Here is an 8444-nt window from a genome sequence, read left to right as displayed (position 1 = left end):
TTCCCTGAAACTTTGATTTTCATTATCCACCTTTTGTTACTTTTTGAGAACGACATGTTCTCTTGCTATCAAGCCAATTGTTCTGAATGAATGTTGATATTAATAAAGTAGTGTAGACTACAATAGGCTACGTAGACCTGTTTTTCCCCACCAATCAACGCACAGAGAAATAAACAAAAAGTTATAATTGAATAGAGATATTGGTGATTTTATGAACTTAATCAGATCTAAATTATTTTATTGTCCCTCAATGTACTATGTACTAATCAAATGTGTTAAACATGTTGTTAAATTTGTAGTGTTGGCGTATTAATTGTGCTAATATTATACGCTAATTATGTTCTGGCCTGCCGACTTTAACTCAGAAAAAAATTCTCCCGATGTCACGTCCTGACCATAGAAAGCTGTTCTTTTCTATGGTAGAGTAGGTCAGGGCGTGACAGGGGGGTTTTCTAGTTTCGTTTTTCTATGTTGTTTTCTAGTTTTGTATTTCTATGTTGGGTTTTGTTTGGGATGATCTCCAATTAGAGGCAGCTGGTCATCGTTGTCTCTAATTGGAGATCATACTTAAGTAGGTGTTTTTCCCACCTGGGTTTGTGGAAGATTGTTTTTGAGTAGTGTATGTTTCACCTCTGCATCACGGTTTGTTGTTTTTTTGTTCTTTAGTTTATGTGTATGTATTGCATAGTTTCACAGTTCAATAAAATATGTGGAACGATAATCACGCTGCACTTTGGTCCGCTCCTCTCTATGACAACCGTGACACCCGAAGCCAAATCTAGTTGACAAACCCTGTTTTATAGTATGTCATGGCCTTTTCTGGCCAACTGCTGTTATGTTTATAATATACTATGGTGTTGTGTCACTAGACTTTGACCAGATATTATTGCATCCAAAGATCAACTGTACCTAGAACATAGCTACAGAGACACTTGTTATCAGGAAGCTGCTCTCTCAGCCCAACGGAAAATATCTCAATAACTTGACATGTTCTGGTTGTGAATTCAGGCTACAAGGTAAGAATCTTCCCAGGGATTATTGGAAAGTGTGTAGAGAAATTAAATGTATGGTGTTATTTTAGTATAGTGACTGACAGTAAAACACTCAGATTTAAAAGTCCATTTCACCTGGGACAGTTATGTGACAGTTCAATCATACAAAATGGCGCTAACTGGGCGTAGGCAAGTCAAATTCAAAAACATATTGTTCATATATTCGTATATTGTGGTTATTTTACAATTTGTATATTTTTATGTATAAGTTGTAAATCGTCTTTTCAAAATATCGTAAAATTTGTTTTCTAAACTACAATGAGCTCCTCTTTCCTGTGTAATCTGGTTTGAAACCACTGAACATACTTTTCTTAACATTGTTATTATGAACTGAATTCAGTAACAGCATAATAATATCATACCTGTTAAACAAAGCAACACACTAGAATGAGAGAAATTATTAAAAGAGAAAGTGACTTATTAATATTATATTGTTGTTATTATTATTATTATTATTATTATTATTAGTTAAACTACATGGAGAAAAGGTTAAAATATCAGTCACGACTACATGTTCATGTGATGCATTAAATCACCTGACTGTTGGGATGTATCTGTTAGTAAATGTTTTATTGCTAAGAGATAATTAATAAAATACAACAATTGACATTCAATAATTAGTTGTCACTGTGTTAATCACAACCAACATGCTGGATCTCTGTTTAGTTGTCACTGTGTTAACCAACATGCTGGATCTCTGTTTAGTTGTTACTGTGTTAACCACAACCAACATGCTGGATCTCTGTTTAGTTGTCACTGTGTTGACCACAACCAACATGTTGGATCTCAGTATTTAAAATGTAATAAAATGTATGCACTCTACTGTAAGTCGCTCTGGATAAGAGCGTCTGCTAAATGACTAAAATGTAAATGTAAAATGTTTAGTTGTCACTGTGTTAACCACAACCAACATGCTGGATCTCTGTTTAGTTGTCACTGTGTTGACCAACATGCTGGATCTCTGTTTAGTTGTCACTGTTAACCACAACCAACATGCTGGATCTCTGTTTAGTTGTCACTGTGTTAAACACAACGAACATGCTGGATCTCTGTTTAGTTGTCACTGTGTTAACCACAACCAACATGCTGGATCTCTGTTTAGTTGTCACTGTGTTAACCACAACCAACATGCTGGATCTCTGTTTAGTTGTCACTGTGTTAACCACAACCAACATGTTGGATCTCTGTTTAGTTGTCACTGTGTTAACCACAACCAACATGCTGGATCTCTGTTTAGTTGTCACTGTGTTAACCACAACCAACATGCTGGATCTCTGTTTAGGGGTCACTGCTCTAAAATGAGTCTCTCTTGGAAGAGAGAGGAGGAGGGCCCTGCCTCTAAAAGGAGTGTCTCTGGGGAACATGGCACCAAATCTAAGAGGTGAGATTAGTTTTGTAAAGAATTTATCAAGAGTTTATATCCAAAACACTATATCCACCATTTCTTCTCATTTGTGTTTTTTTCTTCAGAAATTAAGGCTTATGGGTGTGTAAAATATTACTGTTCTAAGATTTAAAATTCATAGATTTTAGCTTATGACATTTTACTGAGAACATCACAGCAAGATGAAACAAATATTGTTGCATTCTCTAGATTCTGCATTCATAGATTCTCACATTTAATTTGCGTTATAGAGCCTCACAGTGGAGGTGTTATAATACCCATAACACCTAGCGGTCAAACAGGGAAATGGTTCCAATAGTTTTATAGAGCCCCACAGTGGAGGTGTCATAATACCCATAACACCTAGCGGTCAAACAGGGAAATGGTTCCAATAGTTTTATAGAGCCCCACAGTGGAGGTGTCATAATACCCATAACACCTAGCGGTCAAACAGGGAAATGGTTCCAATAGTTTTATAGAGCCCCACAGTGGAGGTGTCATAATACCCATAACACCTAGCGGTCAAACAGGGAAATGGTTCCAATAGTTTTTCCAATAAAAAACATGAGCTGTCGCACACCCAGATAATGTTTATTTATGTGGAGGTTCTGACTAACGGCTAAACTATAAGCTATAAAAAATAGAGTCCCACACTCCATATATAAACTCCCAGTAATTTATTGGGTATTTACCAACGTTTCAGCATCACTGTGCCTTCTTCAGGGTGATGTCATCAATACTTGAACCAGGTTATGTAGACAAACAGTGCAATTAGTGCAACCAATGATAATAGAGAGGGGTGTGTCATAATGATTAAGTTAATTAGAATGAATTGAGTGAAACTGTTAAACAAACAATATTTTATGGCATATTGAATATATCAGGCTATTGTTATCATATAGAAACATAACTGATAATTGTACATAACATTAGCGTCAACATGCATTATTGTTTTATTCAATTTCACATATTTAATTGTTTCCTATTTCAATAAAAACATTTGTTCCATGTAATGTTTTGGTTCAACCATAATGCATAATGAGCATCATCAACAGGGGAACATATTGGATGTACTCTGATAAGCTGTAGAAAGAATATATACATTTAAAACAGAGAACTGTTCATAAGGGCCAGAGATCAAAGTCAATATTCAGACCACTAGGGGTCCATGTTTTTAGACAGGATCTCCAGTAAGCCTCCCTTTGTAGTAGTAGGATCTCCATGTTACCTCCTCTCCTTGGTAGAGCAACATGCTCAATGCCTGTGTATTGGAGGGAGGAGATTGGATGGTCAGCTTCAACAAAGTGAGCTGCTATTGGACAGTCAATGTTCTTACACCTGATTGAGCTGCTGTGTTCAGCTATGCGTTGTTTTAATTGTCTTTTCGTTTGTCCTACGTAGGCTTTCACACATGAACAGGTGATGAGATGGATTACTCCCTTGGTCTTGCATGAGATGATCCCTCTAACAGGGATTTTTCCACCTGTATGTTGATGTCTGAAGATGGATGTTTTTATAGTGCTGTTGCACTGTGCTCATGAGCCACGTTTGTAGTTCCCATTTGGGATGGGTGTCAAGAGTGTCTGAATGGGCTCAGGGGGCAGGTCAGATCTCACCAAGTTATCTCCAATATTGTGACCACGCTTATAGACCACCAGTGGGGGTTCATTATAGACCACCAGTGGGGGTTCCTTATAGACCACCAGTGGGGGTTCATTATAGACCACCAGTGGGGGTTCCTTATAGACCACCAGTGGGGGTTCCTTATAGACCACCAGTGGGGGTTCCTTACAGACCACCAGTGGGGGTTCCTTATAGACCACCAGTGGGGTTCCTTATAGACCACCAGTGGGGGTTCCTTATAGACCACCAGTGGGGGTTCCTTATAGACCACCAGTGGGGGTTCCTTATAGACCACCAGTGGGGGTTCCTTATAGACTACCAGTGGGGGTTCCTTATAGACCACCAGTGGGGGTTCCTTATAGACCACCAGTGGGGGTTCCTTATAGACCACCAGTGGGGGTTCCTTACAGACCACCAGTGGGGGTTCCTTATAGACCACCAGTGGGGGTTCCTTATAGACCACCAGTGGGGTTCCTTACAGACCACCAGTGGGGGTTCCTTATAGACCACCAGTGGGGGTTCCTTACAGACCACCAGTGGGGTTCCTTACAGACCACCAGTGGGGGTTCCTTATAGACCACCAGTGGGGGTTCCTTATAGACCACCAGTGGGGGTTCCTTATAGACCACCAGTGGGGGTTCCTTATAGACCACCAGTGGGGGTTCCTTATAGACCACCAGTGGGGTTCCTTGAAGAGGTGTGTGTTTATTTTTGTCTGATTGTAGAATATTCCAGTGCTTTTCCAGTATTGCTATCTATCAGAATACTTGGTGTACTTGGTGCAAAAGACGGTTGTTTTTCTTATTTGGTCGAGTTTTTAGCAATTCCTCTGTTGGTTTTTGAGATATTTTCATCATTGCTGCATCAAGAGTTCTGTCCTTTTAGCCTCTCATTTTGAATTTATCTGTAACTTCTTAGCATTGCTGTCAAAATCCAAACATTTTTCTACCGTACAGTTTTCCCATAGGGAATTGTAGAAACACTTCAAATAAGGGATGTGTTTCGTATAGGGTGGGGTGGCGCGGCGGTCCTTGTGGGCAAATTCTGTCATCAAAGTATGTCATTCTCTGGATTTATGGTGTTTTCAAGACAACTGTGAACTGGGAAGTTCTAATGATGACGTCAGTGATCTTCGGGTTGGAGCTCTAGAAAGAGGCTGAGATCCCCACTTGGAATTTCGAGTTGGATGACTTTTCAAACCGTATTTTCTCAGTCGGAGCTCGTTTTTTTCAGAGTTTCTAGTTGTCCTGAACTCACTGAAGTCTGAGATTTCCCAGTTTCCAGTTGTTTTGAAGGAAGCAGAATTCATGCTGGATTCACAGCACGGCCAATGTATTCAGCCTTTTCTGTCCCATGGTGTTGCATGTAAATATTTATATTTTTAAGCTTGGAAAAGAGACCCTTAAACTCAGAATTGGACCACACACCCTCTCCACTGAATTGCTGGCTAGTGACTGCTTTGCAATGCGTGCAGTTAGCCACTGATTCCTTCCAAACCACTCATTGCTAGCTAAGATTTTGAACGTATGATGTTGACATGATCAGTCCAATCAAAGCTAAGGTAGATATAACGTGATTTGACAATTTTATCTGTGGCCAATGACCTTGAGCCTTTTGGATGGGCACTTCTAATGTAACTCTATGGCAGCACCCAATGGGCTTGAATTTTGAGCTCTCCCTGTAGATTTTACGGTGACGTAGTGTCTCCATGAGTGACAGAACACTGAGCCAATCAAGGCGCAACTACAGATCATTACCAACCCCTACGCTCAGTATTTTCCTCTGGCTGCCCCACCACCACAGAAAGCACTGAGCTAGGCTGAAACACCTGCATTTAGGAGCTGCCTAACTCAAGACAACAAAAAAGAGCATGTTTGTATGCAGCTTTATTATCATTTGTTTTACATTGTTTGCAAACTAATATGTGAAACGTATTAACTAGGCAAGTCAGTACAAATTCTTATTTACAAACCCCGGCCAAACCCGGACGACGCTGGGCCAATTGTGCGCCTCCCTATGGGACTCCCAATCACGGACGGATTCGAACCAGGTACTTGCAGTGTGTTAGACAACTGTGCCAGTCGGGTGCCAATGTATATTGTATGTTGACTTTGACATGTTGTGGCTTTCAATATAAAAGAATATAAATATGAAGACTCGTATTTCACTTACCAGTCTAATGTAACGTTAGCAGGTAACGTTAGCGTCCTCTCCTTTAGCTGTTGTCTCAAAAAAAATGTATGCAAGAATATCGTCAAAAATCTCTATGCTTGGACATTGATTTAGCTTTTCCAGTATTAGTAGCCATATTGTAAGTTCAAAATTTGCAAAACACTTTGTTTTCATAACTTTCATAACTCATAGATATGCGTAACGCGCTTCGCCATATACTTGCATAAATGGCCAAAAGGAACTAGCCTCCTGGCGCGCAAGCAAGCAATTGGTGTGGGATAGGTGAGGCAGGTTTGAGACTGATCTAATGAATTTACAAGAAAAATACACTTTATTTCTCAGCTGCCTCACCTACGTCTTTATGTGAATTAATAACTTTTAAATGCTAAATATTTCCCATAGATGGCAGCATAAGACCACGAAGCATCAGTTATAGGCTACAAGCAGCAATATGATTGACATAAAATAGCATGCAACCCCAGACTATATGTCCCATGATTTTCTAAAATGGTCACTCATTACTTTAGGTAGCTATATATCTGGTATTAGGGCTGTGTTGCTTTTGGGAGAGCAAATAAACAGTGACTATAGCAGGTATTGAACCCCGGGTAAATAATCACTAGTCAGAACCTCAACCTTAGCACTGGGATTAGGATACATTATAGAAAATCATTTTAAATATCTGATATTGTGAGTAAACAACCTCGGAATAGAAAAGACAAGACTGCATCTTCCATCCTGCCAATAAATTACATCGTACAACCCTCGTGGTTAGAAAATTATCTCAACATGCCCCTCGTTTTGCTCGAGAAGGCAGAGTGCACGTCCTGAACCACAGATACTGTAGTTTCGAAATGGGACTAGAAATAAGAACTACAATTCTCAGACCTTACACTTCCTGGTTGAAATGTTCTCAGGTTTTTGCCTGCAGTATGAGTTCTGTTATACTCACAGACACCATTCAAACAGTTTTAGAAACTTCAGAGTGTTTTCTATCCAAATCTACTAATAATATGCATATTCTATTTCCTGGGCAAGAGTAGTAACCAGTTTAAATTGGGTACGTTTTTCATCCGGCCGTGAAAATACTTCCCCCTAGCCCCAAGAAGTTAAATAATTGTTATATATTTTGTCAACTTTTATGATGAGTATTTTTGTAAATTGATGTGCACATTCACCGATGGTTTTGGTGGGAATACATTTTCTGAACATCACGCGCCAATGTAAAATCCTGTTTTTGGATATAAATATGAACTTTATCGAACAAAACATACATGTATTGTGTAACATAATGTCCTAGGAGTGTCATCTGATGAAGATCGTCAAAGGTTAGTGCTTCATTTAGCTGTGTTTTGGGTTTTATTGACACATGTCCTTGCTTGGAAAATGGCTGTGTGATTATTTTTGTCTATGTACTCTCCTAACATAATCTAATCTTTTGCTTTCACTGTAAAGCCTTTTTGAAATCGGACAATGTGGTTACATCAAGGAGAAGTGTATCTTTAAAATGGTGTAAAATAGTCATATATTTGAGAAATTGAAATTATTAGATTTTTGCGCTAGCGTCCCACGTAGCCCATAGAAGTTAAACAGTTTTAGAAATGTCAGGGTGTTTTCTATCCAATACTACCATGCATATGCATATCCTAGCTTCTGGGCCTGAGTAACAGGCAGTTTACTTTGGTCACGTTTGTCATCGAAACTTCAAAATTCTGCCCCTACCCTAAAAGCTAATACATGAACGTTTCTGAAAGTGATACATAGCGTTTTGTAATGAAACTCTTCTTATGATTCCCCATCTGAGATCAGAGTAGATGAGAGATGTAATGTTTGTCTCTCTTGTGTTGAAGTCCAATCAAGCAGGAGAGACCAGCCTCCCCTGTTCCCAGCTGTGTGTCCATGAAGAGTGACCGGTCTATGGGTCGTCCTCCAAACTTTAGAGAGGGAGACGTTTCTACTGAACAAAGGTAAGAAGAACTCATGGGTCATGGTCAGTGAGTTAAACAACACTGTCTCTAGACATTTCTCCTCTCCCATTTTCCCGTTTCTTTTGGTTGTTTTCATAATCCATAGGCTAATACTTTTGTCCATTTTCATAGTCCTAAAACAATATTAAACAAACACAACGTTCCCTCCTGTGTGTGTGTGTGTGTGTGTGTGTGTGTGTGTGTGTGTGTGTGTGTGTGTGTGTGTGTGTGTGTGTGTGTGTGTGT

General features: G+C 39.4%; 1 long non-coding RNA gene across 1 annotated transcript; it reads left to right on the top strand.

Annotated features, from left to right (window-relative positions):
* The first annotated feature begins 899 nt into the window (after positions 1–899).
* On the top strand, positions 900–8198 carry LOC123740283 (uncharacterized). The gene is made up of 3 exons (XR_006768275.1): positions 900–1016; positions 2335–2433; positions 8082–8198. It is a non-coding gene; the product is annotated as an uncharacterized lncRNA (long non-coding RNA).
* The last annotated feature ends 246 nt before the right edge of the window (positions 8199–8444 follow it).

This window comes from Salmo salar, unplaced genomic scaffold, assembly GCF_905237065.1.
Source record: "Salmo salar unplaced genomic scaffold, Ssal_v3.1, whole genome shotgun sequence".
In the NCBI taxonomy this organism is placed as follows: domain Eukaryota; kingdom Metazoa; phylum Chordata; class Actinopteri; order Salmoniformes; family Salmonidae; genus Salmo; species Salmo salar.
Note: the sequence above shows the minus strand (reverse complement) of the source record. Positions and strands in the feature narration are given on the sequence as shown.